A 20,581-nucleotide genomic window follows, 5' to 3' on the forward strand; every position below is an offset into this window, starting at 1 on the left:
TAACACATACTCATTTAGAACCTCTACTGCCCTCGAACATCTGCTAGAAATTAGAACTATAGCCATGAAACAGACCCCTGTAAGCTGCTGCCCTTCGAGAGCTGATAGCTGTGGAAAATGTGAACAAATATGCTCAAGGAGAGATTAGTCTTTATGATTTTTCTTTTTTTATGATTTTATGGGATAAAATCAGAGCATGTCTAGCATGGCAGGAATCCTGTGATTAAACATCATTGTCAGTATAAGTTATACATTAGCTTTCTTAACAGCAGTTGGCACTTGGGTGCTGGGCAGTACCAAAGGGGGGGTATAGTGGCCATCAGAGATGCACATCAACCAGTGGGAAAGGAGCCATCTAAAAGGAAAACTTAAGACTTTTCTCTTACATTTAAGGTTCAAAAGTATGAAACTTGTCTAATAGAACAAGCAAGTGAATGAAATTGCTATGATACCTCAGAAAGAAAGTGCACCTTGAAGATCAACCATTTACCATGCAAGGGACAACAGGCAAACATATTTCTTATAGTTAATGGAGGTTACATTTCATAAACAGAAGAGCTGAACCAAGACTGTGGCTGCTTTTATTTTCTTTTTCTAAGCCCAACCACACTATTGTGGGAGGCCTTAGGGAAAATGTCTGCAAGGCCTTGGAAGCCTAAGTATAATATTTGAGCTATAGAAACATTTGCTGTGCGATATCCTTGATTGGGAATGAAATACTATAAAATATATCTGCTTTTGCAGTGGGAGGAAATGCCGGGACATAGAAAAATCATCAGAGCCACAACAGTGACTTTGGATGGGCCACATGACTTGTACCCGTAGTCACAGGGAGAGGAATGACGTGGGAACGTATTTCCACCTTTGGCTAGCAGGAGAGGGACCAGGACTCATGGAGACTAAGATTTTTCAGGCTCTCCCTGACAGATGGCCCAGTCTTCAGCACACATATATGATATACGTGTGAGTCTCAGCTGCCCCAGTAGTGAGCAGGAAAAAAATAGACACTGCTCAATGCCCTGGGGACTACTGCACAAAAATATCAGTTAAGAGTGGAAAGATATTATATTAGTGGACATCAGTGTGGGTTGCTACTGTAGAGAAGGTGTTGGCAAATACTTTCTGTAACAGGTCAGATAGTAAATATTTTTGTCTGTGCAGGATGTATGTCTTCTGTTATAACTACTCACCTCTGCTATCTTAAGCTCAAAGGTAGCCACAGAAAATACAAAAATTAATGGATATGGTTGTGTTTCAATAAAGCATTATTTATAGACGTTGAAATGTGAATTTTATATGATTTTTCACATCACAAAATATGATTTTTCTCTGTTTTTAACCTTTTAATCATATAATGACAACTATTCTCAGCTCATGGGCAGTATAAAAATGGGTGTTCATCTGGATTTGGGCTGTATAGTTTGTTTACCTGTACAGTAACCCACCTACTGCACATAGACACACCTGGTACATGATCAACCAGGCAATTCTAACATAGTTTGATAAATGGGAAAGGGTGGGATGTTATTGGATTACCAAGAAAATGTACCCATCTTGGTCTTACAGAATAAGAAAAACCTTCTTAAAGGATTTAGAAAACTGAGGTAGAGAGTAAGGATAGGAGGTTTCCAGTTGGAAATGGAAATGAAGTGTGTCGAGCCAAGGGACTAGCACAGACCGAGGTTAAAGAGATAAAAGCGTGTTTTAGGAACTAAGAGTTTTAAATAACAGCTGAGTGATAATTTTGTTGTGACTCTATACATTATTTAAAAACGTAAGATTCTGCATTAGATGTATACACATGTCTAAATATACAAACATAAATATTTATACTGGTGAGGAAATAATTTTCTTTACTTTTGTCCTCATATCCCTCCACATACTGTCCATTTGACAATGACTTTGGCAATAGAAACTTCCTGTAACTCAGTCTCTGTTGTACTATCTGTGGATTCTATAAATATTTTCTCAGAGGCAAGAATTAGGAAAACAGGGAGGGTGTATCTTACAAGGGTACAAGTGGATCTTTCTAAGAGTAGAATATAAACGTCTTAACACAATAACTAAGAAAATGACATGAAGGCTATGTTAACCAGTTTGATGAAAATATTTCAAATTATATATGAAAACACCACACTGCACCCCATGATTGCATTAATGTACACAGCTATGATTTAATAAAAAAAAAAAAGAGTAAGAAAGATGTAAAAAAAAAAAAAGAATTAGGAAACCATACAGTTGGAATTTGGGAGATGGTTGTGGATCAGGTTTTATATGCTTTTAAATACCTTTTAAAATAATTATGCAAGTATATTACACATGAAAAAATATGTGAATAAAACAAGAATGAAAATAGTCTATAAAAATTAAAACATTATTTTGAAGACGTCATATTAAATATTATTTGTTTTTGTCCACTGATAAGAAATAATACATTGGAAGCTATATAGGTCCATTTATCTCTATTTCAAATAGTTGAAATCAGAAAAGCCAAACAAGCTATTCTCAGAGTAGCTGGTTTATCGCAACTTGTTTTATAACATATTAGTTTCTACAGGAAAAATAAAAAATCCCGACAGGATTTATCTCAAAGAGAAAAATGAAATAATTCACCCATGCAGTTGAATAGAAATTGTAAGTGTATTGAACCATAACAGTGACCATTGTTCTAGACCTTCTGAGATCCATTGTTTCAGTAAATTTCTTTCAAATTCAATCTTCAAAACCAGATGCTGCATTATTGCAGGAGTGGGAAGACTTCGAAGGTGTGCAACCTCATAATCAGATTCAAAATGCTATTGGAAAATAAATGATATCTCTAAATGATTGATTACTAGTAGGAGCATTCCCAAAGGAACCCTCAAATCAGCTTTTGCATTTATAAACGGAACTTTTTGTTTGTATGAAACATTAAAAAATGTTGAAGTCAGTGACATTAGAGCCTACCAATACCAGTAACATTATCCTTTATAGGATGATAGGATAATTCCTTCTAAGATGCAGACGTTTTCTTAGACTAGATTTTGCACATGCTCAGAAATGCATAATTACTGAAGTCACTAAATTCATCCCTGCACAGGAGGGGTATAATATATCGCATTTCAAATGACTCCAAATTTCCAAATTGTGATGTTTCACTTAGAATAGTTTCCACTTCCATGCAGTTTGTCATAAAGGATCACCATTTTTTAATGGCCGAGTAGTACTCTATACCATGTTTTATTAATCCATTCATGTACTGGTTGGCATTTGGCTTGTTTCCACCTCTTTGCAATTGTGAACTGAGCTGTTATAAACATTTGAGTGCAGCTGTCTTATATATCTTTGAGTGTACACCAAGCAGTGGAATTGCTGGATCAAACAGTAGTTCTATTTCAAATTCTAAATACAATTTTTCCACAGTGGTTGCATGAGTTTTGTATAAGATTTCCTTTCTCTGTGCATCCAGGTCAGCATCTGTTGTTTTGAGACTTTTTATTGTGAGCCATTCTCCTTGGAGTTAGGTAAACGTCATATTGCTATTTTGATTTACATTTCCCTAATTACTAGAGATGTTGGGCACTTTTTTTCCCATGAGTTTATTGGTCATTAGTATATCTTCCTTTGAAAAGTTTCTGTTCATATTTTTGTCCATTTTTTAAGGTGGTTGGGAGGTTGGTTCTTAATAACTTGCTTGTGTTATTTGGAGATTCTTGTTATCAATCATTTGTCACCTCTATCACATGTGAATATATTCTCCCGTTCTGGGTAGTCTATTTGTTTTTTTGATTGTATCCTTGTTTTTCCAAAGATTTTTAATTTGTTCAGGACCCATTTATGTACTTTTGTTATTGTTGTGATTTCTTTGTGAAGTCTTCATGAAGTCTTTGCCTACGCCAGTATCTATTAAGTGTTTCCAACATTTTCTTCTAAGACTCTACTGTTCCTGGCCTTAGGTTTAAGTCTTTTATCCATCTTGAGGTAGTTTTTGTGAGTGGTGAGAGGTGCAGAAGATCCTTTTTTAGTCTTTCACACATGGCTATCCAGTTTTCCCAGCACCATTTATTGAACAAGAACTTTTTTCCCCTAGCATATGTTTTTATCAAGATTCTCAAAAATCAGATGAGAATCTAAGGATGATTTCATGTCTGGGGTCTCTGTTCTGACACATAGGTCTATGTTTCACTAACGCCATTTTTTGCCAATGTAGAAAAAATAGTTCTATGCTTCTTTTGCAACCAGATAAGACCCCCAAATAGCCAATGCAACTTTACATAATAACAAAGTGGAAGGCAGCACTGTGCCATACTTCAAGCTATGTTACAAAGTTGTAGTAATCAAAACAGCATGATACTGGCACAAAAACAGTCATTAATTTTCAAATAATTTAATTTAGAAATGGATGCAAATATGTTTTTTTTTCTAATATCCCCAGTTTATTATCTGAATCCAACTTCTAGCAAGCTCTTCTAAATTATCCTTTATTATTATTCATCCTTATACCTTTTGATTTATTAATAAAAAAACCCAGAACATTGATTAGGCAAAAATTGTAGAATTTCACCCAAAGAATCCTACTTACACCTCTAGGCTTTCTCCAGGGTTAATTTTGGAAGAGAGAGTCAGAACACTACAGTTCAATTGTCAACTTGTCCCTTTTTATCTTTCCATATAATCCCTTTTTCTTTGATGGGAAATGGTAAGGGCAAAGAGCAGAAAGATGTTTACCCGAACCCATAGTCCTAGGTTTGTGACTGATGTTAGTTAAGGTTAACTTGTAGATTTATCTCCACTCAATGTCGAATCACATCTGACAAAGAGAAGAAAAGCCGCGTCTCCTCACTAGAATGTTCTAACTTCAGCACTAGTTCATCATTCCCCCTCCCCACGCCAGTGGCCCAGGAGCTGGAGTTCCATCCTGATTTCTACCTTAGTTATTTAACACCCACTGCAGGGGCTTTGTTTTACATCCTTGAATCTTAGTCTGTCACGTATGAATTACAATTTCTAAAATTCAATCTCCTGATAACATGTGCCTGCCCCTTAAATCTCAGTCAGCTCTAACCTGGCCTATCAGATGAAGGCCTCACGTTTCTCACCTTCTTTTCAAACTTCCTACCATAAAATCAACTTTTCTGAGGCTAAATTTAGGGCCCATCTATCTCTGTGACTATCTCCTTTGGCAAATTTATGACCCTTTGTCTTAGATCTTGCCTTTATCTGACACCTGGCCGTTGTACTTCTTTCTAGTACACCTGACACTAAATTAGAGTGCTATGAAAATACTGGCATGTGAAACTATTGAATATTTACCTCACAGACTAGTTTTGGCACCAGGGAAAGGTATTTCTAGAGTCTATCCTATAAGTAAATAGACTGTATATAAGGAAGTAAACTCAAATGCCCAGAGATGTCCATCACACAGTATATAAACAGCGGGCTAAGATGGCCAGGAATGGCAAGTACTGAAAATCTAATGACTATCTAAAGACATTCAAAATAAAATTTATAAAATTCTGTCAAGTTTAATTTAACAACAAATAGACATGATAAGTGTGGCCTGCACCGTCATGTGACAGACTCCTTCAACCCAGATATATTTATTTCAGCTTCTCCCTACAAAGCCACATCCAATCATTATGTCAGTTGTTTTCCTTTGATCAAGGCTACTCACATGGTCAATTTTGGAGTTGGTTTTATCTCAATAAAATTATCCTGAGGCAACAGGATGTAAGAAAGACCTTAATTCAAACCCCAACACTTCTACCTAAAGCTGAACCACCCTGAAAAGGGATGACATAGTGCCTCACACCTGTAATCGTAGCACTCTGGGAAGCCCAGGCAGGAGGACCCCTTGAATTTAGGACTTTTAGACCAGCCTGAGCCAGAGCAAGACTCTGTCTCTACTAAAAACAGAAAAAAACTAACCAGACCTTGTGGCGGGTGCCTGTAATACCCTGGGAAAGTTATTCAATTTTGAGCTTCAGGATTTTCTTTTATAAAATAGACATTAAGAAATATATATTAAGTTGCTATTAGGAAGATTAAAGACAACCTAAGAAAAGACTATCTCAAATGTTTCATGTTAATCCTCTCCTCTCCCTCATACCTGCACTCCACATACTGGATTTTCCCCAAGGCCACAAAACCTTCTTAAGGTTTGAAGGCTTAGTTGCAGGTTTCAACTCTTAGTAGTTGAAATTCAGGACTACAGTATTTATGTGTGGGCAATGTATACTATATATTTTATATACTATAAAACTTCCCAGTACTGCAGTCCTAAACATTACAAGTATATAGAGCAAGAGGTAAGTATCGAGGAGTAAGCAGTATATCTAATTTAAAAAAATCCAAATTTTTTATTGTTTGGGGTTCTTTGAAGGTACAAAGAATTAGGTTACAAAAGAATTAGGTAAGACAAAAAAATCTTTCATAATACTTGTGTTTTAATTTGCTTCAAAGACCCATCTTTCTATGAATAAAACATGTTCTTAAATTTCTCATAATATTTTTAGACTTCATTAGAAAAATGTAAATACTTTTAAGGTTTCAGATTTATGTCAAGTTTTTCTCTCATTTTAACCTTACCACATATTAACAATGTGAGCTTTACCTTCGTAAAATTGTTTTGCTTTTTAAAAAAATAAAAAAAAATCAAAATTAGAAAACATAGCTGCTGGTTACGTTTTGCTTTGTTTCCTCTGAGACTAACCTCTGAGTAGTGATGATGTTTTAAAACAGCATCTGCATCAGGTCCAAGCTCTCCACACCCCTTACTGTTATCAACTGGCAACGCTTATCAGCACAGCAGAGCTGCTGTAGGATCGCTGTTGTCTATAAAAATGCAGAAAGCACTAAATCAAAATGGGCTGCTGAAAAACTAAAAATCAAATATCTTACAAATCACCCAGCTGCCTGGGCTTAGAAAGAGTGCGTTTGAGAGCTCGTATGTGGGCTGATACTGCCAATTGACATCCTCTGTTGTTTTAGGCAAAGCTTTTAAAAATTCATTGCTTGAGCAGATCGAGCAAACCTGTTTTTTCTGGCCAGATATGCTTTTCCTATTTCCCCGGCTTATGAAGTTTCATAGGATGAGTTTTAAATTACTCTGGAAATAGCTATAGGGTACCTATTTACATCATAAAAGATATCCTGACAGAAGCAGAGAGTTTATCCCAATCTGTACCACCACACAAAGATTCTTCATTGTGATACAGGTTATATCGGGAGCCATTTTTAAAACATAGCCAGGAAAAATGCAACCCTTCATATTCTATTTAAATATCTTCTCTGGCTATCTGGAAGGCTGTCCATTCTTTAAGGAGAAATTATATCCAGTTCTTTGCTGACGATGGCTCTTTCTATGTAATTATATAAAGTTACCGAAATACCAAGGCTGACTGGATGCAGTATATTTAAAGTGGGACTGTTCTAAACTATGACCACACATCACAGTACTAGACTTTAACATGTTTTTCAAATAAAAATGTAGATATACTAGTAAGCATATGTCGTTTTGGAGCTTAGCAAATTAATGCCACTTCCCACACTGTCAGGTTGGCATTATAAGCTAAAACGGTTTACACTTGCCGTAATTTCTTCCTGTGCTTCATTAGCTAGACTGAGTCTGACAGAAACATTACTGTCATCAGGATCCCTCGTAGCCTTCAGATGGTACCTGATTACATAGTGGATTGTGTTCTGAAACAGGTGAGGCAGAGTGCTGTATTAAGTGGATCTCTGGCTTAACATGATTTCAGTTCTTCTTCTTTAACCTTAGACACTCAAAGCCTTGAGAGTCCCATGGCCCTAATATGGTGGTGAACATAGTGTCAGAATGTTGAATTCAGTAAAGTTATTAAATAAACCAAAGAAATAAGTGGTACCTAAAAGGATAAAGAAACACGAGGTCCTGAAGGCTGTGAGCTTCTTATTTTGCTGTGTTTATAGTGCTTTAAATATCACTCTCTGACAGAGAAATAATGAACAGGTTCTGGGCTTTTCTTAAATGGGTTTTGTACTGGCTTTATTGTTAATATATTGATTAGTTTCCTAATGAGATCACAGCAAAGTTGTTCCTTCTAAGTAAAAGCTTTGCCACAAAGGTTGCAAGTAATGAGCACTATAAACTATAAGTAGTAGAATGCCTGTAACACATATGAGGTATTCTGGGGAAATAATATTCGTGCTCCAATTTTCATCATCTTTTTTTCTTCAATCCTAGAGTTGAACAACAGTAACAACAACAACAACACAACTATCTTAATCTGAGGAAACTCCAATGAATTTGAAAATAATTTCAAAATCTTAGAAAATCAGTTTACCCATGAACTGTGCACTTACCAGTAGACAACCGTCCAATACCAGTAGACAATATTAAAGAGAGAATTGGTCGTGAATATGAATGTTTAAGGGTAATGTTTTAAGTTTCAATGAGATTCCAACCCAATTAAATAACTAAGGATATGCTTCCCTTTTAAATTAACTAGTTGATTTAATCTGTTCCTTTTACAAAGAGATTGTTAGAAGCATCTCATAGCAATGCATAACTAAATTCTCACAGCTGCTGAGAATCCAGGATGTTTAATTTACCTATGCCCCAGACGCTAGAAGAACTTGAAGGGGTGCTAATATGCCTTTACAGTTAATGAAGAATTTATTTTGTCTTTGCTGGCAACTGTCTGAATCTTCTTGTACTGGTCTTATTTCTTGTTTTGAAGTTGAGAGTATTAACATTCATCAAGAGAAAAGGAAAGGAGTCACATTGGAATTAAGCTTCCAAATTTGGTAACATTTAACTTGTCTCTCGCCAACCCCCCCCCCCCAATCTATAAAAGCTTGGTCTTCAGGTTCTGCTGGGACAAAATGAAAGCAGCCCAAAACATTTGCTGGGGTGTTACAGACAACGGGGGAAGACCATTTGCCCTTGAGAATTTTCTTCTCCTATTCCTTTATCACTCAGCTCTCCCCACGTCTGGGGGATTACAGCTCAGACAGCTTCGTGCTGCTTTCCAGCACCTTTCGTAATAAAAACTCTTAGCAAACTAGGCATAGAAGGAACATATCTCAAAATTATAAAAGTAAAACCACAGCCAACATCATACTGAATGAGAAAAGGTGAGTGCATTCCCCTTCAGAAATGGAGCAAGACAAGGGTGCCTACTGTCACCACTTCTATTCCACATAGTACTGGAAGTCCTACTAGAGGTGTCCAACCTTCTTTCTTTTCTGTTGTACATTAGAATCCAACGACAGCTGGTGAGCAAAGGAGAAGCTCCGTGAAGTATACACTTTTTGCAATATTGACACCATGGATAAAACAGTTCCCACGTAATTTGCCTACAACCTGCAGGTTGGGAACCCCTGGAAAAGCCACCACATTTGTAATTGAAAGCCTTGGATTGATCTAGCCTATCTCTGTGTCAAAAGGAAATAATTCCCTGCCCCTCAAGGAGCACAGCGACCTAAGCTATGGCTGTACGTTCATCTTATACAACTCAGGAAAAAAACAGTGAAAAGATAAAGAAATCTGAAGGTTTTGATAGTTCCAGAAACTGAAATTGTTGTGACCTGACTGAAAATTCAGTATATTGGATAGTGAATGGCTAAAAGCAAGGATGGAATATTAGAAATAGACCTGAGTAAGACTTTATACTTGATCTACAGAAAATTAGGAACCATTTAAGGTTTCTAAATAGGGGATTTAGTTACCATTCCATTTTTTTAAAAAATAAAATACAAATCAGGTAGAGCCTCTCCCATAAAAGAAGAATTGGCTTGCTAGAAGATAGGACCTATATTAGTTAAAAAGCTATTGAATAGTTCTAAGAGGACATGAAGATGTGAATCAAGGCAAGAGATCTGCAGAAGAGGATATGTGTGAAAGCTAATTGAGGTAGTAAGTGTGCAAAGAGGTGTCTGGGGTTGGATTCTTCATGGGCAGAAATTAAAAAATAATAATAACAGTTCATAAGTCTGTGAAGAAAGTGCTCTCATGGAGACCAGTATGGAGGTGGAGAAAGCCAGACATGAAGAGAAAGATCAATGAAAATGGAAGATGAGACGTGATGTGATGTAATAACCATGTCAAACGAAATATAAAAAATATGAGAAAATAGAGATGAAAACGTAAAACTAAAAATGTGAAACAACATAGAGAAAAAAACAAATACCCAACAAATGGGTGAAAAAACTGCAGGGACTTATGTATAATGCTCTGGGGTTTGTTTGTTTGCTTATTTATTTGGGGTTCTTCTTAGCAATGTATACTGGTCCATACTGGAAACAACTGAGAAGGTAGCACTGTCACAAATAGTTATCTCTGGGAAATAAGAGTATAAAAGACTTTCTCTTACTGCATACACCTTTAAATTAATTGCTTCAATGATCATTATGTAATTTTTTTTTTAGGTTAAACATAATATTACAATGAACATAATGTGTCAAAAACCAACATCCATAGCCTTAGGCACATTTCTTAAAACCAAAAAAGAATTATGTTCATTAAAGTTAAAAAAAATCTCATTTAGAAAATTAGTAGAAATAAATTAATAAAGTCAATAATTTTAACAGGACTAGGGCATCAAAATAGGACAATTCCTAAATTCATTTTATAAAAGTAGCATAAACAAGAAACTAAATTGGGTATTTATTATGATTTCACTTTAAACATTCAATCTAGGGATATCTGAAATTCTATGGTTCAAGAGAAGACTCTGAAATTTATAAAAAATTATTGTCTTGATAAAAATGTTCTTTTCTAAAATAGAATAAAGAAGGAATTCAGGTTTTATGACTTCCTTTAACCAATGTTTTGGAGTTATTTTCTAAGGATAAATTCATAAGTAAAGGCATCAACATGAAATTATTTCTCAAATAACAACCTAAGCTGAAAAATCAAGAAATAAAAAAAACAACCTGCCCCCTGTGGACTGATACTCAGACTCTAGACATTAGCCCACTTGTCAGTTATATGGGAAAAGTTACTAGCAAATAAAATAGAGAAGACCCAACTAAATTTGAAAATTAGGTAAATAATGAATAATTTTTATAATACACATTTCTCAAATATTGCAAGTACTTTTCATATGGATATTCTTATCCTCATCTCAGACCCAATGAATGAGAATTTCTGAGATAGGAACTGAAGTTCTTATTTTCTTTTTAAAGTTTCTCATGATTCTACTAGGCAGCCAAGGTTAAGAATCACTATGCTTAATAATTGTTTCAAACTTCCTATAAGATATATAAACATTTATGAGGCCACAACCACAACAAATCCAGATAGGAATAAACAGCCTTTGCGAGTCCTATCAGTCATGATAATTTCTGTTGGTTGCAGATTGCAGCCAGGTTTTTGACCTTCCCCTGGCCTTCTTTTCTCTGTTGGAAAACAAGCTATAAGTCCATGATTTCCCAATGATTTCCCCATGTGCGAAGTCATCAGGGAACGTAAATTAAAATAAAAATAAGGCTGCTATAAAACTGTTTCACAACCATGTGAGAAACCGAATTTCCAATATAATATAAATATATATCATGTTTCATCTCATAAACATATCAGATCGTTGAGCATACTAACTACGGTAGAGTGGACAGGAAATTGATTCCATCAGGAAATCTAGTCATCTCCTTCCCGGTTGTGTCACTTGACTTCTTTTGGCCTCAATATATTCACCAGTAAATTGATGGTTTGCCTTGTTGACTGCCTAGTTTTAAGAATCTGTAATATTTTGTGTTTACAAAGTCTCTTGGAGAAACTAAGAATCATATTCGTATGTTATTAGATGGTCCATGTCTCTGGCCTGTTGTTATTAGAGACATGTATTTTAATAAGGATTTTGTGGAAATAAAATGTATTATCATTGGTGTTTATGCTCCATATTTGTCACTTGGGAGAATTCTTAAATGCAATTAAATGGAGATTACAAATTTGCTGCCTGCAGTGGATGATAACACTGAGCCTTTCGGAACACTGAAACTCAGTTTTAGAGGAAATAAATGTGTCTTGCTTTCAGCTTGCTCACAGAAATAATCAATAGTCTATTTAGGGTCGTGGAGCAGGAACAACAAAACTTTCACGAATTTTAATTAAAATTTAGCTGGCACAATGGGCACAGAAACGTCTCTCAAATACTGCCCCTCTTTTAGGGACTGACATTCTGTGACTCTATAGAGTGAAGCTTTTCTTTACCTATAGACTAAAGCATATTTACAAAAGTTTTGATTCTTAAAACCGAACAGCATAAGATAGTGTCAGATAATTGCTTTTCTTAACTTTCAATTTATTAGGTCTGTCTCCGAATTTATACATACAAATTTAGTAATTCTTAAGATGAAATAAATGTCAGTATATTATATCTGTGAAAGAACAGGTGTGAAGGTGTGACAACGGGACAGTTCTCAGTTGTATGTCTTTTGTTCACCATTAAGTAACATATTAGGGGTTCATTGTCACCCACTAGTATTTTTCATATTTATGATAAACGTACATTATAGTCGTCTCTTTTTATCTGCAGTTTGGCTATCTATAGTCAAACCATAGTCTGAAAACATGAAATTAAAAAATTCCAGAAATATGCATTGATAACTTTTAAATTGCACACTGCTCTGAGTAGTGTGATGAAATTTCCACATTTTTGTGCTTTTTACCAGCTGGCACATGAATTGTTGCTTTGTTCCTTGAACCCCCCAGCGGTTTCCAAACTTTTGGCTTCTCCACGCCACACTGGAAGAAGAAGGGTTGTCTCACATTAAATACACAAACACTAATGAAGGCTTATGATCCAAACCAAAAAACAAAAAAAAAGTCTATGCATAATTTTCGTATCCACCATCACAGTTAAAAAAGTCCTCACATAATCCACATGCAATCGGGGGGCCATGTGTTGGACCCCTGGGAGTGTAAACTCACCTTTAAGTCATATAGAGCCATCTTGGTCACTGTAGTACAGTACTTATGTTCAAGTAATCTTTATTTTACATTTATTACAGTATATTGTTATAATTACTCTATTACTATTGTTATTCTATAAATTAAACTTTACAATAAGTATGTTTGTATGAAAAAGACATAGTATATACAGAGAGAGTTTGGCACTATCCACGGTTTTAGGTATCTACGGGGGTCTTATGCCCTATACCAGTGGATGAGGGGGAATTGATCTTCATTATGCACTGAAAGGAAATTAATTTTTACAACTTCAGGTGAAGTTATATTTCTGTTTTTCTATGTCACCAGTGTATATCTAAAATTATTAAACACACTGTGCTGATTCATAAGTACAAATTGTAAAATGTGTTTATTGTAAATGAGAAGGGATCAGAATTCAATTGTTCAATGGCTATGCATCAATATGCAGTCAATGACTATGCTGAAAAGAAATTTTGGAGTTTTCTAGCCAAGACTTTGGCCTTCTGTCAGAGTCATTAAATGTTTGCTATCAGCAAATTTTGGATTATTTAAAATTTAATAATCCAAAATTGTTTTACCATTCCACTCTTAAATCTACCAAAGGTAGATCTGAATTTCTATACTTCTTCTCTACTTAAGAAAGACAAAAACTGGACTCGCACTTCTTACCATTGGTAAAAATTGATCCTTACTGGATAAAAGATTTAAATTTAAGATATGAAACAATAAAATTTCTAGAATAGACTGTGGCGAAAACACCTGACCAAATTGGCCTGGGAAAGGATTTAAGAAGAAGGCCCCTCGACAATTGCAGCAATGCCAAAAATGAATGAATGGAACATGATCAAGCTAAGAAAGCTCTGGCACATCTAATGGTATCATAGACAGCTGTCAGATTGGGAGAAGATATTTGCATGCTATGAATCTGACAAAGGGCTGATAACTAGAATTTACAGAGAACTCAAACAAGAAAAGAGCAAACAACTCGATTTTTAAGTGGGCAAGACACTTGAACAGAAACTTCTCTGAAGATGACAGTTGAATGGCGAAAAAATGCTCACTATCCCCAATCATCAGAGAAATGCAATTCAAAACCACCCTGAGATATCACCTAATCCCAGTGAACACAGCCCACATCAAAAAGTGCTGAATTGGCAGATTCTGGCATGAATGTGTGAGAAGGGAGTACTTTTCACTGCTGGTAGGATTGATAACTAATATAATGGATATACTTATTGTATATAATATACTTACTGTGTATATATATAATATGCTGTATATATTACACTTACTATATATAATATACTTTTCTGTGGAGAGAAGGATAGAGAATTCTCAAAGAACTGAAAGTTGACCTTCCATTTGATCCCACAATACCATTACTAAGTATCTACCCAGAATAACAAAAATCATCTTATATAAGAACATTTGCACGTAGATGTTTATTACAGCTCAAGTCACAATTTCCAAGGCATGGAAGCAACTCAAGTGCCCATTACCCATGAACGGATTAAGAAACTGTGGTGTATGTACACAGTGGAGTATAGCCGTGAGAAAGATGGAGAATTTACATCTTTTGGGGTTCCCTGGATAGAGTTGAATGTGTTTACTACACATTCTTCTTAGTAAAATATCTCAAGAATGGAGAAGAAAAAATATCCAGTATACTCAATACTAATATGAAACCAATATATAAACAACTACATGTCCCCATGAAAGAAAAACACAGGCATGGCCTAGCCAGGGGCAGGGGAGGAGGAATGAGGAAGGGCGACTGGCGGGATCTCACCTAATGTGAATGATGAGAGGGAATTCAGCTAGCCCCTGGTGAAGGGCTCAACTTTAACTTGAACTTTACCTTAGAATCGAAAACAATGTAACCTAAACGTTTGTGCCCTCATATTGATCTGAAATTTAAAAAAAAAAAAAAAACAATTAAAAAAAGTTTCTTTACTTCGACTGATATAACCCCACCCTGAAAATTATTTTCAAGGCAAAATGTCTTTAGAAAAACAAATCATTTTCAAATAAAAATTTAAACACACTATCATTTTAAAAAGTTCTCCAGAGGATAAGAGTATCATATATTCATTACAGAGTTCATGTACAAATTTTAATCCTAATAAGGTTGTATTTGGAGATAATTATTATATGCATTTAATATTGTTTTTGTCAATACTTAAGTTGCTTTTACCATTCTTAATATTATTTGTGGTCTCTTATGGCCATATTGCTAAATCATTTTGTTCTTTTTTTGTTTTCTAGTCAATTTCTACTCTTATTGTTCATTATTTTTATTTTCTTCCTTTTAATGACTTTAGAATAACTGTTATTTTCTTAATTCTTAAGTTAAATGCTTAATGTAGTAGTTTTATATACTCCATATCAAAGAATATAAGTTCTATTTCCTATAAATTCTCCTTTCTCTGTATCCCAAATTATCTGAGTATTTGAGATATAATATTTGGGATTGCAATATTCTTTTTTTTTTTTTTTTTGGTCAACTTTAAGAACTTTTTTTCACTTCATTAGGGGAACAGACATTAATATTATTGTATTATAGACAGATAATGTAGTCTTCTTGTTATCTTGATCATTATCTTTCCTCCTTAGTAGATTAAGTTCCCCAAGGGAAGGAATTTTTATCCTCTTTGCTATTGTATCCTCTGATCCAGGATAGAGTCTGGCACATAGTCTCAATAATTACTGGTTGAGTTAACTATTTAGCTTTAGAGGTTTCAACTGTTTTTAACCAGTTCCCTTCCACCTATACTTATCACTTGGGTTGTATATAAAGTTTTCTTAGTATTAATCTACTCAGTTCTTGTGTATAAAGTGATTGTAGGTCTTCAGTCCATAGACTGTGCATCCTTTACGAGATCAGTTGTATCCAGGGCCATTTTTCCCATCTTGACTTGGGAAAACCCAGGCTCTCCTTTGTTCCTGTACATTTATTAAAATGCTGAATTCAGATCCTTTTGTAGTTCATAAGCATGATGATTGGGTTTCCCTGCGCATGCGTGAGATGTGCCACCCACAAATCTTGGTAGGACATCAGCACATTACTCGTCTGACATGAAAAAAATAAAATGCTGAATTAAGCTGGGTGTGACGGCACATGCCTGTAGTCTCTGCTATTTGATAGGGTTAGGCAGAGGATTGCTAGAACCCAAGAATTTAAGACCATCCTAGGAAATGTAGAAGAACCCATCTGACCTCAAGCAATCCTCCGCCTCGGTCTCCCAGAGTGCTAGGATTGCAGTGGCGCCCGGCCTTGTTAGACTTTCTTGAGGGAAAGTTTTCAGTGTCCTGCCTAAGTGTTCATGTGAGTGTATATGGGGTGAAACAGGGGTAAAGGGCATAACAGTGCTTGCATGGGGGAAATCTAACGTAGCCAGGTGTCTAAATGCTTCTGACTGAGATATTCAAGAGCCTTCCTCTTTCAGCTCCAGGTGCAACCCAGCCGTCAGTGGGTCAAGTGCTGCAGTTCTTCATCTTTGGAAGGGTTTTTTTTTTTTTTTTGAGACAGAATCTCACTATCCTCAGTAGAGTGCTATGGCTTCGTAGCTCACAGCAACCTCAAATCACTTGGGCTCACGTGATTCTCTTGCCTCAGCCTCCCAAGTAGCTGGGCTACAGGTGCCCCCCACAACGTCCAGCTATTTTTAGAGATGGGGTCTCGCTCTTGTTCAGGCTGGTCTTGAATCCATGAGCTCAGGCAATTCACCTGCCTTGGCCTCCCAGAGTGCTGGGATTACAGGTGTGAGCCAAGGTGCCGGGCCCCTTGTGACTTCTTGTCCTTGTTTCTTTGCTTTACGAGGTTATGTTTTCTAAATACTTTTTAATAGTTATTTCAGTAGTGTCTGTAAAATTCGTGGTGGTAAAGATATGTGTTTACTCTACTATGTCCAAATGTCTCCTAAAAAATTATTGCAATTGTTAGTCTCTCACTCATCCCTCCTGCTTGACATCGTCGGCCTGATCATCCCCATTTCCTATGCTATTATCTAACTTCAACCCACTATCACATTTGACTTTAATTAATTTCCAATCTTGCCCTGTATGATTTCATTCTAGAATGGCAACAATGTACTTAACTTCCTAAAATATGAGGATGACTCATTCTGCTCCTTAAAACCTTTTAAACAATTTCTCTAATTTCTGAGAATAATTTCCAAACTGATTAGCAATACACACAAAACGCTTTATATTCTGACTCTGAGCTACCACTCTGTGTACGTGGATTCCTTCCAATAGCCATCGCTCTGCCTTTTCTAACTAGAGGAATATCAACATCGGACCAACCATGTGCATGCCTGCATTCCTGTGTGTGCACACTTGCTCTCTCTCTCTCTCTCACATACACACAAGCTAACATATTCCATCAAGAGTACTTTCACTCTATAAGTTTGTAAGAATTTCTTTCATACTGGACTTCCAGCACCAAATTCTCCATCAAAATTATCTTACTTTTATATCATAGTTTTGCAGGAACCTGTACCAAGATGTTTGTCCTGGTTCTGTGTTTCATACAGTATATCCTTCCACGGTATTCTTTATTTAGTCAAAATTATCATTATCCATATTGTATTAACTTTTCTATTTTCTTTTCTGTGCCACTTCATCTGTGACACCAAGACTAGAAGCTCTTTATGGCATTCTTGTATGTTTTTCTGTTTTTGGTCTTAATTTCTGGCACACAACTGGGCACATAACAGATACCAGAAAATATCTGATAGACACATATCCAACAACTACAGAAGGAAAACCAAAGGGATACTAAAGTTGTATAATATATGTATAAATGCCCCAAAGCTAGGGAAATGTGAAAAATCTCTGTTATAATTAAGTTATTGGTGAGAAGCAACTTGTCATTTGATATTTGGTTTGTTTTTCTTTTCTTTTCTTTTTTTTAATGAGACGGCTACACCTAACCAATTCTTACCCAGAAAAGCCAATGAATCATGTATCATCACACTAGTTTTCTTATGTTTATTTTCTCGAAGAGATTAAAGGAGGTCTTCTTTTCATTCTGTTTTAAAGGTTTTAAGTAAAAATGAAAAAGGAAAGTAGGAAATGGCACAAAGTGTTTGCGGTCACCAACAAGCAGAAAATGGGAAAGAATAGAATAAGGCCTTTAAAACTTCTCCATTTCAAGAGTATTAAAATATAATATTTATGCTTTCAAAGTCTGACTAAAGTAAATGTGAATAACAAATTCAAAGTTATGTCAATCATAAGACACAAAGAAGAAAAATATAGCTGTCTCTAACTCTCAATTAGTAATCTCCTGATAAAATACTGTAAAGAAGATAATAAATATTTTCTTATGACTTTTTTTATGGCAAAGAAGCCTAGTAGGAAGGAACACTTGGAATGGGATTTTCTACTATGGGTTTTGTAACATTAAAACCAAGATAAATTGCAATAGATCCTTTACTGTACATTTTAAACGATGGTGTAAAATCATCCTACTTCAGTTTCGTTAAGGCCAAATATAGACAAAGGAAATTCCAACATGCTCACATATTCTTCTTAACTATTTCTTACTGGTACATAAGTCTTAACCTCTGAAAGGGTTATCATTTCAAAAATATAATTGCTATTGATGTATTTTTGAAGGGCAAGGAAAGAGTAAAATGGTACATTATCTAAAAGCTTTTAATGTCTTTTTATTTAATTTTTTATTTTTTCCTCAATAAAAGAATGACCATGGAGTGGAAAATTCCATATCTACACATTTAAAAACACTGTCTAGGTTATATTTTAGATTTTATGTGCAAATCATGAATAATATTTTATTTTATTATTATTTATTTTTTTTTTTTGGTTGGGGCTGGGTTTGAACCCACCACCTCTGGCATAAGGGGCCGGCACTCTACTCTTTTGAGCCACAGGTGCTGCCGTATGAATGATACTTTACATGAAGTTTTTTACATGCAGAAAACATCACTTTTTATGTATTCTCTTTATGTTGTCTCTCTTCTTTACTGTAAATGAAACCCTGAGGAGGTTTTGGATGGATTACAGCTTTTCCCATTCTCCTTTCACTGAAGCTCACTGTTTTGCGTAATAGGCAGAAAAGAAATACAGAAGAACTCCTGGAACGTGACCATCCAAAGGACTTTGATAAGGGTCAACATACAGAGGTGGTCAACGTAAGGAACCAAGACTGTATGGCAAGGTACATGTGGTGCATGTCTGCTGTATAAAAATTGGGTCGACTTACAGAGGTGATCAATGCAGGGAGGTGGTCAACTATGGAGGTTCTATTGTACAATGGACCTCGTCCATTTTATCGTACGATTGCCACGAAAAGTGCATAATCCTTCTGAGTCTTTAAGCTTTCAAATGTTACACAGAAAGAAGAATAAAAAACACATACTGTTCAATAAATTTAAAGTTGGTAGATAAATGTTGTTAAAATTAATCCGCACACACATATTAGGTGTTCACAAACATCTGAAATTTCTGCACTACATCATTCACACATAAAGGACATCAAGTGTATGTAACAAGAAGTTTTTTTTTAAACTTCTTATTAATTGAGGAAAGCACTCCAAAATTGTAAGAGGAACTTTGTGACGGGACAGGGATCTACTATAAAAAGCAAAATAGTTATACCTACATCTCAGCAGCTCTTTGAACAGGAATGTGTAATCAAAGGGGAAATCGAGAAAAAGAGGATTTGCAACTTTGAATTAGTGATGAATTCATTGCTGGCAGCACCAACAACCATTTTTCATCTTGTTTTCTGTTAAAAATAAACGTGTATACAAAAACGTGAACTCACAACTAATTAATTGCTTCAAATACCTAAGGCATGGCTTCTCAAGCTGGAGACATATTTTAAGGGAAATAACATTCTCATGTTCTACCATGTTGCACGGAATTATTTTAAAAGAATAAACTTTAATAAAACATTATATTAACTCCATATACTTACAGTCTTTATAGAATTATATGACCAGAGAAACATATTAAGATAGTACTCACAGGAATACAAAACTAATAAGTTTAAGTTAACAGTCATTTTATGTGGTACACAACACTGTTTTTGGATGACACCACCACTCACAACATTCCTGTGATCTTGCCATCACCTGTAGGTTCTGCTGAGCTCAGCCTGTCTGTATACCCTTTTGCCTTAAAACAACTCAATTTTCTCACATTTTTCTATATTCAAATTGCTATCAAACTTTCACTCATGTTGTTATGGTACAAGGTCAGGTGGATATAATTTGACTTCACTTCCAAATAGACTCTAGCGCTGTCCAAATTATCTTCCATGAACTTCTGATATGAACAGAAGGCCACTAGGCTGAAATGTGATACACAAATAAATGTGTATGTAGGCATAGTATTGTGTGAGGGCTTGATTACATATTTACAGTCCAAATAACCAGGAAATGTTTTGGGAGGGATATTGATAAATATTAAAATATACAATTAAGAATGTTATTGTGGAGAATTTTTAGATAGCAAGTATGTTGATGGAACTGAGTTTGAAAAACAGTACCAAGGGGATACAGACTAAAATGTGATGTGTAAATTTTTAAGCTTCATATTAATTTCTAGTTCTAGGGTGAGATAAATTACTTTTGGAAAACTGACAAAAGATAAGAGTATTAGGAGTAATACCTAAAGTTCCAAAACACAGGGAAGTAAAATATATTTTTTTTTTTTTTT

At 35.3% G+C, this 20,581-nt stretch overlaps 1 protein-coding gene and 1 non-coding gene across 2 annotated transcripts in view; one reads left to right on the plus strand and one right to left on the minus strand.

Moving 5' to 3' along the window:
- EYS (eyes shut homolog (Drosophila)) overlaps positions 1-20,581 on the minus strand; it is a 1,547,934-nt gene that overhangs the window by 886,405 nt on the left and 640,948 nt on the right. The gene's annotated exons all lie outside the window — the stretch shown is intronic.
- On the plus strand, positions 15,865-15,968 carry LOC111725285. The gene has a single exon (XR_002773382.1). It is a non-coding gene; the product is annotated as a small nucleolar RNA U13 (small nucleolar RNA).

This window comes from Otolemur garnettii, unplaced genomic scaffold (genome assembly GCF_000181295.1).
Source record: "Otolemur garnettii isolate 467f Iridium unplaced genomic scaffold, OtoGar3 scaffold00035, whole genome shotgun sequence".
In the NCBI taxonomy this organism is placed as follows: Eukaryota; Metazoa; Chordata; class Mammalia; order Primates; family Galagidae; genus Otolemur; species Otolemur garnettii.